Here is a 23,306-nt window from a genome sequence, read left to right as displayed (position 1 = left end):
ATGAATGTGGCATGTCTTAATTCTTGGTCTCTGTATATAATTGTTCCCAGATGAAAGAGTGAATGAGTGAGTGACAGACTGAGTGCACGAGTATGGTTTTATTCGACTTTCAGCAAAATTTCAGCAATATGACAATGGGGAACCAGAAATGGGCTTCGTACATTGCACCCCTACCCTACCCTAGCCTACCGACCATGTTCCTAGATGACCATATAAGCAAACATTTTACCCTTAAAACAAACTCTTGTCTGTTCGCAATTCCGATTGTGGTGGTGTTCATTTTAACATCTATTTAATAAAATGAAATACAGAATACAAGTACGGCGATGCACACACACCAAGTGATCATAGAGGGCAAATTTATTTTTTTTACCTTATATATTCCATACTGTAAAAAATCAAGCAATCGGTCTTCAGTTTCAGAGTAGCCATTTAAAACGGAAATTATCGAAATTTCAAAGCCATGTTTGACCCTTAAAGAACCTTGTGCTGCTTGGAAACGTCTTTGCTTGTACTAGTTATACTATTACTTGGACAGCTGAATGTGACAGACCTACAGACCTACATACTCGAGTGCACACAAGCAGCTTGTTTTAAGGTGGTCCTCTTGTAACAGCTGGTGATATCACCAACTTCCTAACTGCGTCAAACTGACAAATCCTTGACAATTCATTTCATTTCATTGTTGTTTGGAGTCTGAACATCCACAGCATACATCGAGCGGGTCAGGATGTACAGGCTTTAAGTACAACATGTACACATTGTCAAAACCGCATGTACAGGCCTGTGGTGCCAAAAGTACAATCTGTAAGTATTGGAAGACTGGATATACAGTGTGTCAGAAGCAGAAATTTATTCTTCCAACACCGGAAGTAGAATTCCTCAGAGCCGGAAGTAGATTTCGTCAGAACAGGAAGTTGACTATTTCAATGCCGGAAGTACAATTCGTCAATACTGGAAGTAGAATTCGTCAGAACCGGGAGTAGATTTCGTCAGAACAGGAAGTTGACTTTTCCAATACCGGAAGTAGAATTCGTCAGGACCGGGAGTAGCATTCGTCGATAACGGAAGTAGAATTCGTCGATACCGGAAGTAGAATTCGTCAGAACCGGAAGTAGAATTCGTTGATACCGGAAGTAGAATTTGCTCAGTACAGGCTGTCGAGACTGATACTACCAGATTACAGGCTGTACGTACAAGACAAAGGCTTTCAGTGCCAGATATACAGTCTGTCAGTACCGGATGGACATGCTCATATACCAGATACACAGAATATAAGTACCGGAAGTAAAGCTAGGCACTCAATACCAGTTGTACAGGCTGTACTGGATGTATAGGATTTCAGTACCGGATGTTCAGGCTTTAAGTATTGGAGAGTCACTAACAGTTGTACAGAAAATAAGTGCCAGATTCACAAGCTGTAAGTACAAGATGTACAAACTCTAAGTACTGGATATACAGTCTGTAAGAACCTCATGTACTGAAGTAAGTAACAGATTTACAGGGTTTAAGTACCAGGTGTACAGACTGTAAGTACAAGATGTACATGTTTTAGTACAGGATGTACAGTACTGGATGTACAGGCCGTCAGTTATTGAAGTGCCCACTGTCAGTACACAAAGTACCAAGTGTAGGAACCGGATGTACAGCCTTTTAGTACCAGATGAACAGGGTATAAGCATGGGAATTACAAGAAAACAGTACTGGATGTACAGGTTTTAAGTGTCGGATGTACAGGTTTTCAGTCATAAATGCTATTATATCTAATCAGGAACTCAAAATTGATTGAGTATTTTCAAACTACTTGTTTAATGAAAGTCACCAAGAAACAAACAAAAGAACCTCATTAATCCAAATGATGCAATTCAGGAAATTCTCAAAGTTACTCATGCCATTCACAACATGACTGGACACATCTCAAACACTCTCAATGTAAACAAAGAACTCAAGATTAAAATCATGTTGTGAGAGTAATCATTTTCTTTAAATAGAATACTCCAAGAGCCTCAGTTTAACATTGTTTATCACTCAACTGGTAATAACCCTGTGAGTGAGTGAGTGAGTGAGTGAGTGAGCGAGCGAGCGAGTTTATTCCAGCATGTAACAGTGTGACAATTTCAGTCTTGCTGTCATTTCAGAGTGAAAAGCATAGGAGCTTGCACAAAAATTATGTCTTCTGGCCAAGATGCAGTTTGTGCACATATTGGCCTCCTCTTTCCACTACTCCATTTTGGATCAGATAACCTGTCCACAGTCAAACTGCTGTGAATATCATACTTTATTCTTTCCTGTGCAGAAAAGACCATTTACATTCTGTTGAACTAATAGGCAACACAAGCATGATTTTCACAAGGTGTAAGATGTTCCCAAAGTCGGTTTTGCAAGGAGGATATCCTTGGTGAGGAGGATATGGTATAAGTGAGAATATGACATCAGAAGATTTTGAAATCTTGACTTCAGTTCCTGCACACAAATATCAACTGCATGATCAATGCATCTGCCAAGTTCAGCCTTGCTTTTGTCTGGATCACCAGTAATTGCAATTCCGTCAGAGTTCTGTTCTCTGTCTTCAATAAACAGCTGCTCTTTCATATTATCATATTGTTACAAGGTACTCACTCAGACTGCAGTAGGCAGAAGAGATCATACTTTTGCAACTTCAAACTTTTATCTTGTGGGAAAAATTTTAAGGCCCTGTTAATGTGTCCGAAATCAGTCACCAGACTTCCTTCCTTTCTACCCTGTAGGAAAAGTCTCAAGGACTTGTCAGTGCGTGGGACACACCCTTTTACCTATGGCGGGTGTGCAGGAGTAAAACCTGGCTGCCATCTCTTCTCCAATCTGTTTCAGCTTGATTTTACTTTTGGGACGTAAATCATATGTTTTCCAAAGCAAATGTCAGCAGTCTGTTACATCAAAAACCATTTGGCATTTCTTTTATAATTTCAAAAGAGCAAGTTCAAGTCTGTGTGCCATACAATGAAAGTCAATCAGATGTGGCATAACGTGACTCACCTAAGAAGCTACAATATTTCCACAACCAAGACAAACTGAGGCACCATCTGCACAGAAACCCATAAATTTCTCCTGGAAGTTATCTTGACTGCCATTTGACAATGCACTTTAAGAGCTTGGAAAATCCCATCAGCATGAGACTGTTCTTTCACCATTTTCAACAACTGCAACCAAAATCTCTGAAGTACAATTCGTCACCATCAGAAGTAGAATATGCCGACAAACTGCAGTAGAATGTCTTAGCACCGAAAGTACAATCTGTCAGCACTGGAAGTAAGTAAACTTTTGTCAGCACCAGAAGTAACATTATGTCAGCACCAGCGAAAGTAGAATTTGTCAGCACCGGAAGTACAATTTATCTGCATTTGAAGTACAATATCAGCACTGGAAGTACAGGTGGTACATACCAGTAGTACACGTGGTACACACTGGTAGCACAGGTGGTACGTACTGGTAGTACAAGTGGTATGTATCCAAAGTATAGGTTGTACGTACTGGTAGTACAGGTGTTATGTACCGGAAGTACAGGTGTTATGTACCGGAAGTACAGGTGGTACACGTAGTACGTACCGGAAGTACAGGTGGTACATACCAGTAGTACACGTGGTACACACTGGTAGCACAGGTGGTACGTACTGGTAGTACAAGTGGTATGTATCCAAAGTATAGGTTGTACGTACTGGTAGTACAGGTGTTATGTACCGGAAGTACAGGTGGTACACGTAGTACGTACCGGAAGTACAGGTGGTACAGGTAGTATGTATCGGAAGTACAGTTGGTATGTACCACAAGTACAGTTGGTACAGGTGGTATGTTTCTTTTTGTGGAAGAAGAGCTGAAAGTGATGTAAATGTTAGGAGTGAGTGAGTGAGTGAGTGAGAGTGAGTGAGAGAGACAATGAGTTCCAGATGCATCAGCATATTGTGGTTCTTACTGGGATACAAGCTTGGTTGTTAACCTAATACTTGTTTCTTACTCTTGCTTCAGGTGGCAGAAATGAAGCGAGTGAAGTGCAGTGGAAACAGAATGAAACTTAGCTATCAGCTGAAATTTGAAATCTGAATTGTACAAACTGACATACTTGGTTTATTTAAAGCAACACTGATCCAAAGCAATTTCTGTGGTTGTTTTATGTCTTGAGTACCTGGATGATATCTTAGAATTCTAGGCTGGGTTTTGATTACTGCAGTGTAGGAAAGATGCAGAAAATCTAGCCTCTCCACAGGACTGGCAGGTCACAGTTTTTACCAGTCATGCAAAATTCACCCGTCTCGGATGGTGGGACTGGTTATCTTTACTTCACAGGTACATGGATGATATTCAATCATTCATGGCTGAGTTTTGATTTCTGTGGTGCCGCCCGCAAGCTCAGTTGGTGGTATGAGGATGTGGATATCCTTACATTGAACAACAGGGATGGCACAGAGTTTAGACTGGAAAATAATTAGAAAATGTGGTCCTCTTCATAACACATTAACATTTCCATCTTCAATATCACGATAAACACATCTGCCATTGGTAAATAAGAATTGAAAGAAACTGCAGTCAATGTATGTCTTTAAATTTTTGTTTTAGAATCCTGGCATAATTAGTATCCTAACATATTTTATGTGCTTTGGAACCTCATAAGTACAAAAGAACAACTATTATCTACAGGGGTGCTGGTTTCCAACACTGACGACTGTACTCTACCTCCCTTTAAGACAGACTGACTACAGTAGAGGGGTGGCTTGTGTCCAGCACTGACAACAGTACTCTACCTCCCTTTAAGACCTCCCAGTACAGTCCCATGTACTGTACACTGTCTGTCTTAATGGCAGGTAGAGCAGTGTAGTCAGTGATGGACACCAGCCTCCCCAGTTCTGTACCTTGTCAGTGCTAGAGGAAGGTAGAGCTGAGTGGTCAGTTTTGAACACCAGCCACCCCTGTACTCTACCTTCCTCTAAGACTGACAAAGCACAGTACTGGGGAAGCTGGTGTCGATCACGGACTAGTTAGCTCCACCTGCCATTAAGACTGACAGTGTACAGTATAAGGGTGGTTGGTTGTCCAAAAATGACCAGTGCCATCTACCTCATTTTAAGACCAACAGTGTAGAATCCAAGGGTGAATGGTGTGCAACTCTCATTAGTGTACCCCACATCTCTTTAAGACAGACAGTCTAGAGTACAGGAGTGGCTGGTGTACAACACTGACCAGCATACTCCACATCCCTTTAAGACAGACAGTGCACAGTACAAGGGTACCTGGTATGCAACACTGACCAGCGTACTCCACATCCCTTTAAGACAGACAGTGCACAGTACAGGGGTGGCTGGTGTACAACACTGACCACTGCACTCTACCTCCCTATAAGACCAACAGTGTAAATCCAATGGTGAATGGTGTCCAACACTCACTAGTGTACCCCACATCACTTTAAGACACACAGTGTAAAGTGCAGGGGTGGCTGGTGTCCAACACTGACCAATATAGTGGTCACTGGTACAGATAAGGGATAATACTGAGAAGTTATAACATGCGCTGATGACATTTTTAGTAAATGGAATATTTACGGAGACATGCCAACCCTATTTCAGACCCTGTAAAATTAGTATTTTGGCCAAATGTCACTGCACTACATAAACCCTACTGCCACATTTCAATATATGGTATTCTCTTTCAAAATTACTAGAGATTAACATTCTTGTCTCATTGCCATGATATAACTGACTTCTGCTGCATCAAGTAACACCAGGGAGACTTCAACATCTGCTATACATCAACAGTAGACATTGAATATATGTTAGTTCCGCTGCTACTGACAGGAAACTGTTGTCCATTTTAGTTAATATGTTTAAAGTGGAGCCTCCCTTATCCAGAAACCTGTTATTCCTGCTGCCTTCATATTACCTTGCCAGCATGGCCACTGACAGGAAACTGTTGCACATTTTACTTCACACGTGTAACTTGGAACCTCCCTTATCCAGAAACCTGCTTACAGAGGTCAGGGTGGTGGGGTTCAACAGCAGGGACAGGAGTGGGAGGTTTTATTTTTACACTGCCTTCAGGCAATATCCCAGCAATATCTAGGTAGGAACACCAGACATGAACTTCACACATTGTACCCATGTATGGAATCAAACCCCATTGTAGCAGCCCAGAATAGCCCCCTACCAGATTATACCCTGAGGTAAACCATAGGTTACCCTGGTTTATACCTTGGGGTATTCTGGACAAGGCCAAAGTATACCCAGACTGTACCCCAAAAAAATTATGTTGACAATTCACTCAATACGAGTGTGTGATTCTGGGCAGTGGCCTTGGTGTCGTTTAGAGGTACTTGTAGGTGCATTTCATTTACCTTACTGCGTAGTACTCTTATGGGAGATAACTGGGGTGAGTAGCGCTGGCGATCCAAGCAAGAAAAAAAGACTCAGAGATGACCAAGAGTCAAGCGACCATACAGACCTTACTAGCAAACAAATCAAGTCAACCCGTTTGTTCAACACTATCTGCAAAAACAGTTGAAGGAATTTGTCTGCTGCATTAGGCCTGATCCTTTCAAAGAACATTTATTTCAGAAGATCAACTGACCTGACCGCACCTTGACAGCACCTGCCACTTCCTTTTGAGCTTTCTAAACCAGATAATACTAATCATTCAATCGGCTATTTACTAAAATTCTTTCAAACGCTCTAAACTTATAAACATATTCGTATTTTCTAAAAAATCAGAGTTTTTAACAGACAAATCAGAGAGTGATTTTATATTCGAAAATCAGAGTAACTCCTCCAAAATCAGAGTGGTTGGCATCTCTGTACCTGCGACACCCTCTGAACTAAACTGAACAACCACAAGAACACTCAACCTGTTGCAGGGTCATAACCTTAGACACCCTCAGAACATAGCTGGACCACCACACAAACACTCAACCTGTTTTGGATCAAGTAATTTCCTATAAAAAGGGTCCTCTTGCCAACAATTCTTTGAAGTATTCACATAGAAACATCTTTACTGACCTGAGTGACACTGTAGTGCTACCCAGTCTACCAAGGCAGCTGCTGTCTGCATCTCAGAAGACAAACATATTCATAATCACACAAACATATTCATAATCATGATTTTGTTAATTATTACAGAAAAGAATTTATGTCTTTTTTACATGATGGTTTCCCTGCAATAATTATATATGCTGTCACTCAGTTACCCAGGCCTATGGCCCCCAGTCTTAGGCACAGATGATTCACAATGCTGCATGAGATATAGGCACCCCAAAGGGAGCCTACTCTTCCACCAAATGTTCTAAATAACACCCCCCCTTGTCTTTTCAGAATAAGTCCTCCTTGGGGGACATACAAGCATTACAATGTCCATTTTAAATCCTGTGACAATTGTAACTATATTTTTCAATAAAAAACAATAAAATATTTGATAAACAAACAAGAATCAGAGTCTTAGTGTAAATTTTCCAGATAACTGGATTTTTTCCGTTTTTGTACACGTCATGGATAATTCAAAATGTTCATGATCTTTACTAATTGAATATACAGATGCATATGAGGCCTTAACTGAATGTCTTAAGACCTTCTTGCACATGGTGCAACCTCAGGTAATAAATAAACTTGTGGCACCAGACAAGAACACGTTGCGTCTGATTACTTAGAACACCATAGTCAAAAAATACTCTGATAAGATAACTTCAGTTTACTTCACAAAATTTTATGTCATGAACTACAAAGGCCTGTCTTTACTTTGCCTACACCTTATATCGCCTACACCTTATCTCGTCTACACCTTACATCACCTACAATAAACATAATGTCATATACTGTCCCCCCCTATTAGGAGAATGGCATAGAACACTTTTAGAGAACAGATTATTCAAATTTGGTTGAATAAAGGTTGACACTAGTACCGTTAAAGCAGCTTGCATTGCCTGTTTTCAACCCTCTCATGGTGCATCCCAAATGGTTGAGTCCATTACTTTATGGGTGAGACAGCATTTACATAATGTTCACTGGTGTGTAAACTTGTCTCAATAAGGGTGTAGGTGATATAAGCTGTAGGCGATATGAGGGCAAACCGCTACAATACTCAGTTAATGTCTGTGTAGACATGAGAGTCACTAATCAAGACAATGCGTCATCATTCTGTATTTTAACTGATATCTGTTGTTTGGAGAGCAAACTATTAACATGTATTTATTGTGGCTATTCCAACAAATACGGATATTTACATTTCTGAACACTGGGAGAATATGGTTGCTGACAGTGGTCACACTTTGTGATTTTGTGAAGGGACAGCACGTGTGGATGGGTTCAGCGACAGGGACAGGAGTAAGTGGTTTCAGTTTTATCTCGCTTTTAGCAATATCCCAACAATATCATGGCAGGAACACTAGTCAGGAGCTTCACATTGTACCCATATAGGGAATTAAACCAAGGACTTCTTCAATACTGAAAGGTATGACTGCCTCCTCCCATAACACGGCTCCTAACTCCACACATAATGTGAAAAGCATGTCACTCCAATAGCAAGGTACACTGACCCTAAGACAAAGTGGGTGCCCTACCCATACCATGGTGCTCTAACCCTAAGACACTGAAAGGGGTGTCCCACACATACCATCAGACCATAACCCAAAAAGGGTTGACTCTGAAAGGGGGGCTCCACCCATACATGACACACTAACCCTAAGACTCTGTAAGGGGTGTCCCACCCATACCATGGTGCTCTGACCCAAAGAGTCTGTAAAGGGTGTTCCACCAATACCATGGTGCTCTAACCCTAAGACTCTGTAAAGGGTGTCCCACCCTTCCCATGGTGCTCTAACCCTAAGACTCTGTAAGGTGTGTCCCACTCAAACCATGCCAGCCTAACCCTAAGACTCTGTAAGGTGTGTCCCACTCATACCATGGTGCTCTAACCCTAAGACTCTGTATGGGGTATCCCATCCATACCATGATAGCTTAAACCTAAGTTTCTGTAAGTGGTGTCCCACCCATACCATGCCAGCCTAACCCTAAGGCTGTGCCTCCCATGAGCATGAAAAGGGTGCCTCACTCATACCATTGCACCCTGGCCCGAAGACTCTGTAAGGGGTCTTCCACCATGTTATGGCACCCTAACCCTAAGACTCTGTAAGGGGTGTCCCATCCATACCATGCCAGCCTAACCCTAAGACTCTGTAAGGGGTGTCCCATCCATACCATGGTAGCCTAACCCCAAGATCTCAGAAAGTGCTGTCCCTCTCATAGCAAGGAACCCTAACCATTAAAGGGGTGTCCCACCCATACCATGGCACCCTGTGCTCCCCGACTGTTGTGTTATGCCAACAATTAAGTGCTTGGAATGAAGGAAGTGACTGTGAGATTTCACATTCATTCCTGTAGTATTTCAGTCAGAGGATTGGAATCTGAATGTTAAACTCTTAATATTCAGGCTATGACAAAGAGCCTTGACTTATACCCCGAAACTGAAATGAAGAAATTCATCCAGGACAATTTTGCTTGGTCAGTTGTTCATGGTCAGCCACATTGTGCTGAGAGCATGAACCCTCAACCTGTTGCATGGGCATTACCTGAGACACCCTCAAGACATGGCTAGGCAACCACTGGAACACTCAACCTGTTGCAGGGACATTACCCGAGACACCCTCAGTACACAGCTAGACAACCAGTGAAACACAAAACCTGTCACCGGGTCATCATCCTCACATGATGCTAACAAACAGATCAAGTAAATTCCTGTGCAAAGGAATGTTTTACCAAAAATGGTTTGACGTACTTACAAAGAAACACTCTGACTGACCTGAGTCACACTGTAGTGCTACCCAGTCTACCAAGGCAGCTTCTGTCTGCACCACATGGCATCTCAGAAGACATGACTTCAACAAACATATTCATAATCATACAAACATATTCATAAGCATGAACTTTTAATTATTACAGATTTTAAAATAATGGTTTCCCTGCAATAATCATATATGCTGTCACTCAGGTTCCCTGGCCTTGTATCCAGCTAAGCATAGACAATTCACAATGCTGTATCAGACAAAAAGCGCACCGAAGGGAGCATACTCTTCCACCAAATGTTCTAAATGACCTCCCCTTTGTTTACTGTCCATATTCAAATAAACTCCATGTTGCATTATCAAGCAGAACAAAGGAAACTGATCAACTACATTTGGCAGATAAATGCTATGTCTACGGTGTGTTAATGAAAACTATATCAGATAAGGTGCGTATTTCTGTATTTTACTCAATAAAAATCACATTTACTAAATTACAAATCCGGGAGTGAAAACAACGCATAAGAATTACTTATAACCCAATAGGTCTATAATACCTGGCGTACTTTACTCAATCAACTAAACTGGCTTGCGCATGATAATTCTTTGTGGAGCCCGAACTCTACAACAGCGTTAGCAAAAGTGATGCCTATGTAGCCGTGTGTTTGATGGTTCGGCTCTGGGCTGCTGCTCAAGACGACACAAGGCAATGGTGGTGAAGATGATGATTTATTTAATGGAAAATGAAGCTGTTGCTGAGCCAAGTTCTGGAAAACGAAATGATGTGTCCACCTCAGCAACAGCAAGTGAAGTCATAAAATTTCAGAACCAAGTAAATAATTTAAATATTAAATAGTTCAAATTATCACAGTACTATCAACTAGTATATATATCACAGTAAATTATTCAATATCCTTTTAAAGTACCTGCATAAAGTTGTTCAAATATTCAAAAGCACATGGTCAAAGCCATGTTTACAGTTTACCTTAATTAAAATGTATATTCCGAAACATGTAGAATTATTGATTAAATATTACTTTTAATTATATTTTACTATTGTTTAAAAGACATTTTGGACCTTTTTATAGAGAATTATGAAGTAAAGAGGCAGATGGAAATAGATTAGAAAATTGGCCATACCTGGAAAACAAAATGATGCTTCCACTTGAGCAACAGCAAGTGAAGTGAGGTGGGAAACAGGTGGCCAAAGGAAGTCAGGACAAAGGGCACAGTAGCCAATAAGAACATAGGTAGCACATCAAAGGAAGTCTTTGATGTGTCCTATTAATAGAAAAGGGAAACTCCCAAATAAGGGTTACCTGGCTAAAAATAGAAAGGAAGTGAGGGGAAATCTTTGTTGACAAGGCTCCAGAAACAGAAGACAAAGGTGAAGATGTACAGAGGTGGCATTCGACGGCAAGACACAGACAACATGCCACAAATAAACATTGAACAGATAATGATGTCTATGAAATATGTGATGAATAAATTTTATGAATTATGTTGTGAAATACAGCATTAATAACATACTGCTACACCTATATATTCATATGCTATTACAGCCGTAGCCACTGTCTGGAGATGAGTGTAATAGTCACATGACTTCCATGCTGCCTGTTCAAATATGGCTGCCAACTACTTGAGAATATAAGAATTACTAAAAAGGTAGGTCTATTGAAAACCATTTGTTTACATATTTAGAAAAAGGAAAAGACACTCTTTGTAAAAATACTCCATTCCTTGTACTAGTGGGAGTATACAAAATGCTAGTTACTCCTTAAGAAATGCAATTACTTATACATGAACAGACATGAGTGTATATTTCCAAATGCTTGAAAAAATATCTGGAGCTCGGCTATATCATGTCAAACTGGGAAAATTCTAACACACCATCTGAACCCATGAAACAACATGATCACCTCAAAGAAACATGTCATTTTGGGGTAAGGAAGGATCTCCCCAGGGTGGGGGAGGATGTGTTACCAGAGTCAATCTACATGGTCACCTGGGGGAGGATCTGTCATCTGGGGGATAATGTGTCACCAGAGAGAATGTGACATATGGGTGAATCTACATGTTTAACTGATCATGAGAGAGGGGGTCACTGTCATCTACGAGAATGTGGGTGTATCTACATGGTTCAATGAATGCTTCGCTCTAATGTTTAGAACTCAAGAAAACCACCATTTAGGTTTGTTTATCCTCACAAGCGCCAGTACCAATCTATTTGTTTCATTCATACGGCTTAAGAGTCTCGATAGTACAGTTATATGACCTATAAACATTATCGAAACTATTAATATGTGGTATAAACAGTATTTATTCAAATTAAAGAGAAGACACCAGAAAGACAATACAGAACCAAAAAAAAGGATTGGCAAACAGGCCGAACAAGGCCCATATTGATGTCTCACCAAAGAGAAAACAACCTAAATGAGATAAACATGATTAAGAGATTGTAAAAATGATATATAATTCGATGAGGTAATTTTCAACATGAAGAAAAAGAGTTAGTACTTATGGTTATTTATGAGTTATTTTTACCAAACATTTGGAGTTAATTATGAAATGATAAATGTATGCAAGAAGTAATTCTGTATCAGTATTGGATACGTCATCTTGGCCACTGATTATTTCTTCAACAGAGAACCCACTGCTGTAGAAGAACTGGTTATGTCTCATATGACAAAAATATGAAGTGTTATAATGTCTTTCAAATTAGTGTATATCAAAAACACTACGTCCTAGTTTCAGTTTGGACATGATGATTTGGAAAAAGCCTCTGGCAAAATTAAAGTATTTATAGCTCTGGAAATGAGAGTGTAATTAGTAAGGTACAAAATAAATTCAGACAATGATTCTGCCTATTTACAGATTCGTCCAGATTATTTGAGCCTTGTATGACTGATGGAAGGAGAGATTTATAGTGTTATACAAGTCTAGTTCTTTTTGTTTTGACTGTCTTGAGCATCTCTGGCATTATGAAGGCAATAGTGAGTTTTGTGGCCCATATTTTGTGGACCTTATCTTGTTAAGTACTCTGGTGTTAAGCCATGTACCTTCTTATAAAAAATACATAATTTATGATTCTTTCTTCTTTGAAAGAGAGACGGTTTACTAGTTTCTTCATAATATTTTTATGACTGAAACCAATGATGGTCTCACTAGTAATACGAAGAGCATCAAGGTGTAACCTTTCCAGTACTAATCCTTGTTCATGAGTTTACTAATCCCTAATGAAGTCACAGTAGTCAAAGATAGGAAGGATGAATGATATATACAGTCTTTCTAAGCCGTTTCTGTTTAGTTTATATTTAAGACTCCAAAAGCAATTTATTATAGGACTAGTTTTTTTACTAGCTATTTGATTTGCATATCCCATTTACCATTGTTCTGAAATAATAGTCCTACATGTGTATGATAGTCAACTTCTTTCATTATACGTTATCCATCATTAAATCCGTTTTTGCACTAGGTAACATACCCACTCTTTTTGGGGACTTAATAACACCTGCCATTCATTTTCTCATTCAGATAAATTAGCAAGTCCATTGTTCAATATTCTTCGGTGGGGCTACCTGAGTCTATTATTATGTAATGATATAAGGGAAATACGAATGTTATTAGTAGTTTTGGCTACATCATGAAAATGACCGATCATATCTGGTGAACCAGTTCACGAAAAGTGTACCACAATATATAGCACTGTGAAGTTCGAATTGTTGTTCTTTCAAACGATCGTGAAAGCTACAACCAAAGTGAGAAAGTGTTAACTTGCCAAGTAAAAGATACGCTCCTGCTTTTTAAAAAAGATATTAAACATTGCAGTTCAACATTTTTTTTAGAACTGGGTAAACTGCCATGCCATTTTGGGATGTACATTGTGCATGTCCTTTAAGGCCCATAACAAATGGTATATTAACATCGGTAGCGTGTATACGTGTTGTAACTGAATACACATGAGCGTTATTTAAGCCCCATCTGAAACTGGGGTGCAGTTTTAAAACTTTTCGTTCAAACATGATATTACTAGAATGCACATGTAAAGCATACATAAAGCAGGACGATGTGCTGTGAACGCCTGGCACATTGAGGTATACTAGTATATTTCAAAATTGCACTTTGTGTATTCTGAACTGTTGTAAAAGATGACATTACCACTAAACATTAACTTGACACGACAAGACGCAGACCTTCGGAAAATGGAAAATCAAATACAGATGCTGTCATCAGTACCTGAACATGAAATGCTCACAGCAAAGTCTGTTTGACCACTACAACATTTTTTCAAACAGGACGTTCTACAAATCACCCTTCATATATTGTGTTGACCAAATCTACCAAAGCTATCGTGAATCTGATTTCCATCCCATTCTATTGGACCACTGCACCATTACTAGAAAATACCTTTATTCTGTAATATCTGATACAGACTCTTACCACTACAGAACAGCCACACCTAAAACCCTTGACACACCAATCAGTTACCAACTACCTGAATTATCAGGTAACCATCCTCCATAATCTCCAGGGAATACATTCCAATAACTCTCCACTTTACCCTGGATGCATCTACGGCTCTGATGGTTTTGGAAATTTTAACTTTGAATTGTACATTTATATACCTGTGCTATGTCATGATTCGCACTTCTCTGTCTTGCTTTGTCACTGATTGGAACAAATTCATTCATTCCACTCCAGGTCGAAGCAAGAGAGACAAGTGGAAATCATGAGATGGATGGCTTTTTATCCGATGCAGTGTCTGCTCTGGGAAGAAGAGCATGCCAATCACAACTCACTTTTGCTTCTTAAATTATCAAAGTTTTGTGGCTGTAGCCACTCATTGTTGGCACTGGCAAGCTCAGTTGTAATGGTGGCTTAGCTGATAGGCTCCTGTGATACTGGACAGCAAGCAAGGATAGCTAAAAAAAGTATCAGGCCGAGTCACAGATGCATCCAGGGTATGGTGGAGGTTTATCGGAATGTATACCCTGGAGATTATCGAGGACCTCATATATATTAACTTAACAGTGTAGCTGTCCACTTTACCATTTCCAACAAATACCTCTGATCTGAAGTTGTGCACGCTCCCTTTAAAGACCATGACAACCAAACATATCCATGCTGACATGCATCTGGCCTCTAAACTGATCTATTTGACGTTTTCCCCAGCATGTCTTAAATCTGAGCCTGAACAAGTACAAGACACCCTGTAATCTAAATCTACCCCAGAAATGACATAGACCACTGGACCATAGATGATTTGACAACCTGACCTATTTTCTGGCCATTCACATTAAACACAAATCTTGGTCTGCCTCTGCTGTGATCCTGAGTCTCATATCTGCTACACCCATGGCCCTGTGATGGTGATCAAAGATCCTTGGCAACCCTAAAGTTGTGAAAAAATGGCTAAAAACAAGACTACAAGGTCACTGACTTCATCCACATTTCTCAGGACTGATAACCATGACATCAATCACTTGTCTGGTGCACATTCCAGTATTCGTAGAGTGCTGTCATACAGCTGGAATATTGCTGAATGTACTCTCTATATCCAAACATGAAGAACTATCTTCATGACATCAATCACTAGATTCTAATACTCATATACTGCTTTCATGTAGCTGGAATATTGCTGAATGCATGCATCCATATCCAAACAAGGACATCTATGACCATGACATCAATCACTTGATTGTCTGGTGCAGTTTCCAGTATTCATACATTGCTGTCATGTAGCTGGAATATTGCTGAATGCATGCTTCTTATTATGTTCATGACATCGATCACTCGATTATCTGGTGCAGCTTCCAGTATTCATAGAGTGCTGTCATACAGCTGGAATATTGCTGAATGTATGTCTCTATATCCAAACATGGAGACCTATCTTCATGATATCAATCACTAGAATCAAATATTCATACACTGCTGTCATGTAGCTGGAATATTGCTGGATGCATGTCTATATCCAAACATGGAGACCTAACTTCACGACATCAATCACTAGATTCTAGTATTCATACACTGCTGTCATGTAGCTGGACTATTGCTGAATGCATGCTTCTATATATAAACCTGGAGACATATGTTCATGACATCGATCACTTGATTATCTGATGCAGCTTCCAGTATTCATACATGGCTGTCACATAGCTTGAATACTGCTGAATGCAGCCCATGTGTCATGTACCCAGCACAGAGGTGCTGGATTCAGCTGACCAAGGTCTGCGTACAAAATCTAGAAGACCACTTTAAGCGAATTCCTACAAATCTGAAGCTTCACAAAGCAGCCCCAAGATTCCCTAAATCTACCCTTCACTATTAAGTATCATGATACAAAGGCCACACTAACATACTGAACAAAACTTTTAACATGAACCAGAAATTTGTGACCAAAACCTAGTAACACAGCTTGGGGACAAGGTTAATGAAAATATATCACAAACATTTAAACAGTTTATCAACAGACAAAAAAATATATATCTATGGAATAAAAAATAGCTAATCCCAAAACTAAGTACTGACAGTAAACTGCATAAAACCCATATTTTGTTCCACATTGTCCACTTTAGTAAACTGGAACTGGATGCAAAAAACTTAATTTCTAATACAAACCTGGACTTAGTATCAGGTATCCTTGAACTTCTTAATCTAGTACTCGGAATGAATCTCATCTCTGCTGGAACCATGGACCTATCAAACATCATCCAGATATCACGTTAACTAATCACTACTACAAGATAAACTACTTGGAAAGCAGACCAAGGATTTAGAACATTTAAGTAAATTTACTGGTCATACACTTAAAATCTCATTCAATTAGGAAGAAACTAACCCTAAACTGCATATCTAAGTTAATTTTGACCAAATCTCACAGGCTAAACCAGGAATTAAAGATTATTTTGAGATTTATGTTGCTCTCATCAGAACATTTACCTCAGCTGTAACAGAATTAAGTAGTAGTCTAAATAACACACCGTCAGTCAAGCATGGGATACTAGAAGAAATGTTCTATCAAATAATGGACAAATCAAAGACGTAAGGTAACATGCTTAAAAGTAAGAATGAAAATCTTCCTGCAACCTATTGTTGTTGCACTAAATGGACTGGGTGGTCAGGAACCATGTCACTGAATAATCTCAGATGTGTGAACACTAGATTATCTGGTGCAGACCTAACTATTTATGAACTGCAGTCAGAGTAATGGTGAGGGCAGTCTAAACAAACAAATATGTTTGTTCTAATCTAGTTAAGGGTAAAGTGGAAACCATCACTATTTATCATTACAGGAACACCATATCTGTTACATCACCTGTACTCCCTCATACCTCATCTTCATGGTTCTTGCTCTAAGGGTGGTCATCTGGGTGGATCTGGACATTTGGGTGCATCAGCCATCTGAGTGGATCTGGACATTTGGGTGCATCAGCCATCTGAGTGGATCTGGTAATATGGGTGGATTTGGTTATCTGGTAGATCCAGTCACCTGGGTGGATGTGTCATCTGTGAGGATCTGTCATGTGGGATATAAGGTAGGGACACCTTGGTGGATCTGTGATCCAGCTCGATCAGTCTTTTGAATGGATCTGGACATCCATAAGGTTCTGACATGAGGGTGGATCTTGACATAAGGGTGGATCTGTCATCTAGGCATCTGGATGAATCTGGACAGATCTGCCATGTGGGTGGATCTGGACATGATTGTGCATCTGACAGTGAATTTGTCATCTGGAAGAATCTGTAATCTGAGTGGATCTGTCATCTGTGAGGATCTATGATGTGGGTGGATCTGTGATCTGGGCGGATGTAAACATCCGAATGAAAAAGAATAAAACCAGTCAAGAGTGGAAGCCAAATTATTAAACAGCTGAACTCTAAACTGACTTACAAATAGAGAGGACTACGGAAAGAGTTAACTGGACCTTGTACCATGTTTTAGCAAAAATACAAACCCATAGCTATAACATATGTACTTTAAGGTCACATGCAACCAAAAAATCAAACATAATTAAATCACAATTATCACTTTTTCATGAATCATAATATACATTGCTGTTTGTGAAAAAGCAAATAAACAAAATTATAAGCATATAATCATGATCCAAAAGTGCAGTATTTTGTACTTGGGCTTACTTCCCTTGAAACAAACCCCACGGGACACCGAACCCAGTCGTAGCGGGTGGGTGTGCCCTCAAGTGTAACCACAGCTTCCGAGCAGCTGGTTCATTTGCTGGTATGCTGAGGGCTCATTGAGTGTACAGAAAAATGGGCATTTTATAAGCATAGTGAGTCACAAGAAAGTAAGATTCTTCATGGATAACAATTTCTTTTATCATTATTATTATTTTAAGTATTCTTGTATAGCGCACAAATCAAATTGCATGGCAATTTCACTAGGCGCTAGGTATTTTTCCCTCGATCACCGGATGTCAGTCTCAACAGTACATCGTATTTCAATCTCAACTCCCTGGGGAGTATACAACTATTTGTTGTGGCTCTCTCATCCTAACGAGGTACCCATTTGACAGCGGGGTGGACTGGGACACATAGTCACAGCACTTTGTCCAAGTTTACTGCATGTTGCTGTACCCGCAACTAGGTGTATGCACGTGTTCATGTGGCCACCATCTGGTCATATACCAACGGATTTGTGGGTTCTTTTAAGTGCACAGGATTGTGTACTGTACACTAGGGGTTGTGACAACACTGAAAGAGTCTGCAGACAAAGTTGACTCCAAGTTTTTTTTACACCCGGTCACAGGTGGGCTCGATCCCGAAACCGAAACCTCGCTGGATCACTAGCCTGGCGCCTTAGCCAGCTCGCCCACCATGCCCCATGTACTTGATACGTTGTTTCAGTATGGATTTATATACCTTTGTCAAGCAAAATCACATACACTAAAAAAATGTTATTATCCATAAAGAATGCATATAGAGATGTTGGGTCTTGTAAATACATGTTCTCTGAATTTGTGTTCGATCCAATCAAAAATCATCCCAGTAGAGATGGTTAACTACTCCTTGGCTTCGTACAAAGCAAGACTTGAAACTGACAAAAGTTTGCACCAGTTTCTGTCAGATCCAGTCATCCGAGAAAAATGGATGTAGTTTGTTTGCAACTCACAGACACAAAAAACATGTCATGTGTTTAAGTATCACAAGGGTCAAATTACATAATGTGGCAGAGATGGGACTCGGGTGCACGAGTCATAAATCAATTTATTTTACTTATGGCGTATAGCCTGATAGGTGTTAAGTTCAAATTGCATGTGGTCAATAATTGAAGCTATGTATTGCATATTGTCTTTAGCAGACAGACAGGCAGATATATAGGTGTCAATAAACCAGACATTGAGCTTTCTCTGTGACAGAGACTGCTTACCACAATCTACAAGTGTGTTTATGTAACAAGTAGATTATTTACTTGTTTGTGTACACAACCAAGATTAGACTATACTCATGGACTCATACGCCGGGCATGCATACTGTTTCAAGCTCCGCTAACTTTTTCGTTGCGCATGTGTTATGGGTGCAGTGCAGACAGCTGTTGAAAACACTTTTTCCCTTAGCACTGGGGGAAAGTTAGTGAATCATGGGAACTCTGATTTCGCAGGCTTTCTTTTCATTGCGCTTTTTTAAACTTTATAAGTTGAACTGGCATTTTTTATGAGTGCATACCGAAAGGTATTAGAATGTGAAAAGTTGTGTTTTACGTTGCATGTGACCTTTAAGTTTAAATGTTACTGTCAATAAACATCCTCTCTCTTTTTCACTGCTTGACTATTTCTAGTTAACACCTCTTATCCAAAACAAAGGCAGTCTATAAGCAAAATCTGTAGGGTCACAAAACAATTGTTTTGAACACACAACCCCTTCAGTAATCCCTTCAGTCTAAACCTAAGAGAATCTCATAACTGTGCAATCTGTCCTGATCAACCGACCTAATCAATACCTTCAGCCTCTAGCTAAATACGTAACCCCTATGGCATCCTGTCATCTAAATCTACCCAAGCTACAAACTGTACACAGTCTATTTCATCACTTGACAATTCCACAGAATACCTTGTGAACTGGAGCTACTCAAACTGCACAGCTCAAGAAAAGGACCGTATTTGCATACTCAATAAAAATTACATTTCTTCAAACAATTACAAATCTGGAAGTGCAAAAAGTGCATAACAAACACTGAAAACTTAATAGGTCTGTAACACCTTGTGTACTTTATTCATATAATTAAAGTGGCTTGCGTATGATAATTCATCAACAAGAGCGTTAGCAAATGTTCAGCGATGCCTGTGTATACATAAACTTTTATAGAGGTAGCCCCTATCTGGAGTTTACTCTAGTGGTCATGTGACTTTCATGTCAAGTGTTTAAAAATGGTTGCCAATTATTTGGTAATATAAGAATTATTAAAAACTATGGTCCTTTCAGAAGCAATTATGCTAACATACTTAGAAGTGTTAATTATCCAATAAGCACAAGACACTCTGTGCAGTAGTACACAATTCTCCAAACTAGCAGAAGTATACAAGATCTTAGTTACTCCTCAAAATATGCAATTATTCAAGTATAAACAGACATGCAAGTCCATAAACCATTGCTCTGGAGCTCTGGACAAACTGAAGACAAAATACTATCCAACACTGCCATTGTTATCTTGAAGCTATGATCAACAGAAGCTACACAAACCACCTTGAAGACATCTTGTAATCTGAATCTAAGCACGCCTGCATGTAATCTGGCCTCTATACACAGTACTTCATGACTTCCAGAGATTACCTTTAACCTGGAGCTACACACACCACCCTGAATACACCCTGTAATCCGAATACACCCCAGCTAGCATGTATCTGGCCTCTATACTCAGTACTTCATGACTTCCAGAGAATACCTTTAACCTGGAGCTACACACACCACCCTGAATACACCCTGTAATCCGAATACACCCCAGCTAGCATGTATCTGGCCACTATACACAGTACTTCATGACTTCCAGAGGTTACCTTTAACCTGAAGCTGCACACAAACCACCCTTAAGACATCCAGCAATCTAAAACGAAACCACCCTGAAGACACCCTGTAATCTGAATCTACCCAAGTTAGCATGTGTCTGGCCTCTATACACAGTTTACTTCATGACTTTCAGAGAATAACTTTAAACTTAGCTCGACAAACCATCTTGAACACACCCTGTAATCTAAATCTACCCCAGCTAGCATGTATCTGGCCACTATGCATTGTTTACATCATGACTTCCAGAGAGTACCTTTATCCTGAAGCTACACAAACCACCCTCAAGACATGGCGCCACCTGAATCTAACCCCGCTAGCATGTATTTGCCCTCTATACATTGTTTACTTGATGACTTTCAGAGAATATGTTTTACTTGAGCTACAAGTAGGATGTATCTGGGTTCTATACAGTCTACTTTGTGACTTTCAGAGAACAAAATTAACCTGAAGCTACACCAACGACCCTGAAGACACCCCTGACTATAAATCTATCCCAGCTAGCATGTATCTGGCCTCTGTACACACCATACTTAATGACTTGCAGAGAATACCTTTAACCTGAAGCTACAAAAACCAACCTAAAGATACCCTGCAAATCTGAATCTACACCAGTTAGCATGCATCTGGCCTCTATATCAATACTCTCCTTCATGACTTTCAGATGATACGTTTAAACTGAACTACACAAACCATCTTGAAGACACCCTGTAATCTGAATGTACCCCAGCTAGCATGTATCTGATCTATATAAACAGTCACCTTAATGATTTCTAGAGAATACCTTTAACCTGGAGCAACACAAACCACCTTAAACACATCCTGTAACCTCAATCTACCCAAGGTAGCATGACTACTTCAGGACTTCCAGAGAATAAGTTTAAACTCAGCTAGACAAACTTCCATGAAGACACACTGTAATCTGAATCAACCCAAACTAGTATTTGTCCTGCCTTTATACACAGCCTGTGTCATGATTCCAAGAGAATACATGTACCTTTAACCCAAGCTACACAAACCACCCTGAAGACATGGCATCATCAGAATCTACCCCACCTAAGATGTATCTGGTTTCTATACAGTCAACCTCCAGAGAATAAACCTGAAGTTACACCAATCACCCTGAAGACACCCTGCAAATCTGAATATACCAGTTACCATGTATCTGACCTCTATACATAGTCTACTCCATGACTTCCAAAGAATAACTTTAAACTTAGCTCAACAAACCACCTTGATCACACATTGTAATCTAAATCTACACCAGCTAGCATGTATCTGGCCTCTATGCACAGCCTACTTCATGACTTCCAGAGAGTATCTTTAACCTGAAGGTACACAAATCACCCTGATACACCCAGTAATCTGAATGTAAATGTGTTACAATGTATCTGGCGTCTATTAGTATACACAGTCTACATGTTCTCTTCCAAAGAATATCTTTAACCAGGAGCTACACAGACCACCCTGAAGGCACCCTGTAATCTAAATCTACCACAGTTAGTGTGTATCTGGCCTCTATACACAGTCTACTTCAAGACTTCCAGAGACTTCCTTTAACCTGAAGCTACAAAAACTACCCTGAAGACTCCCTGTAATCTGAATCTACCAAGGTAGCATGTATCTGGCCTCTATGCACACTCTGCTTCATGACTTCCAGAGAGTAACCTTTAACCAAAAGCTACACTAACCACTCTGAAGACACCCTGTAATCTGAATCTAAATACGCTAGCCTGTATCAAGCTCTCCTGTGTCTGGACAATGTACAGTCTCTCTGACCACTTGACCATTTCTACAGCATTAACGGGAAGCTACACAAAATATACCCCTGCTAGCATGTATCTGGACACTGTATAGTCTATTTGACCATTTAACCATTTCTACAGCATTAATGGAAAGCTACACAAAATATACCCCTGCTAGCATGTATCTGGACACTACAATCTGTTTGTCCACTTGACCATTTCCACACGATTAACTGGAATGTGTATAAAATCTACCCCTGCTAGCATGTATCTGGACAGTGTACAGGCTACTTGACCATTTGACCATTTCTAAAACATTAACTGGAAGGTATACAAATCCTATCCCTGCTAGCTTGTATCCTGGCACTCTATACGCCATTGACCTCTTGACCATTTCTACAGCAGTAACTGGAACCTATACAAAATCTATGCCCCCTGGCATTTATCTGGACACTGTATAATCTGTTTATCCACTTGACCATATCTACAGCATTAACTGGAAGCTTCACAAAATCCACCCCTGCCAGCTTGTATCTGGACACTGAAGAGTCCATTTGACAACGTGACCATTTCTACAGTGTTAAATGTAAGCTTGACATAATCTATCCTTGCTAGCATGTATCTGGATACTGTAAGTCTTTTTGACCACTTGACCATTTCTACAGCAGTAACTGGAACCTATACAAAATCTGTCCCTGCTAGCAGGTATCTGGACACTGTACAGTCTATTTGACTTGATGAAGCCTGGGCAGAATGTG

At 39.9% G+C, this 23,306-nt stretch overlaps 1 protein-coding gene across 8 annotated transcripts in view; it reads right to left on the bottom strand.

Annotated features, from left to right (window-relative positions):
- Positions 1-23,306, bottom strand: part of LOC137269797 (protein wech-like) — a 298,390-nt gene that overhangs the window by 5,668 nt on the left and 269,416 nt on the right. The window contains exons 1-2 of one of the 8 annotated variants that reach the window (XR_010955067.1): positions 17,103-17,701; positions 16,406-16,483 (exon numbers count right to left, since the gene is read on the bottom strand). The exons of 5 other annotated variants lie outside the window; for them this stretch is intronic. The gene's annotated coding sequence lies outside the window, so the exon portion shown is untranslated. Of the gene's footprint in view, positions 1-3,167; positions 3,180-16,405; positions 16,484-17,102; positions 17,702-23,306 lie in introns of those variants that run through there. 2 more of the 8 variants (XR_010955068.1, XR_010955063.1) reach the window with 2 other exon arrangements.

This window comes from Haliotis asinina, unplaced genomic scaffold, assembly GCF_037392515.1.
Source record: "Haliotis asinina isolate JCU_RB_2024 unplaced genomic scaffold, JCU_Hal_asi_v2 scaffold_17, whole genome shotgun sequence".
Taxonomy (NCBI): Eukaryota; Metazoa; Mollusca; class Gastropoda; order Lepetellida; family Haliotidae; genus Haliotis; species Haliotis asinina.
This window is presented reverse-complemented; position numbering and strand designations above follow the sequence as displayed.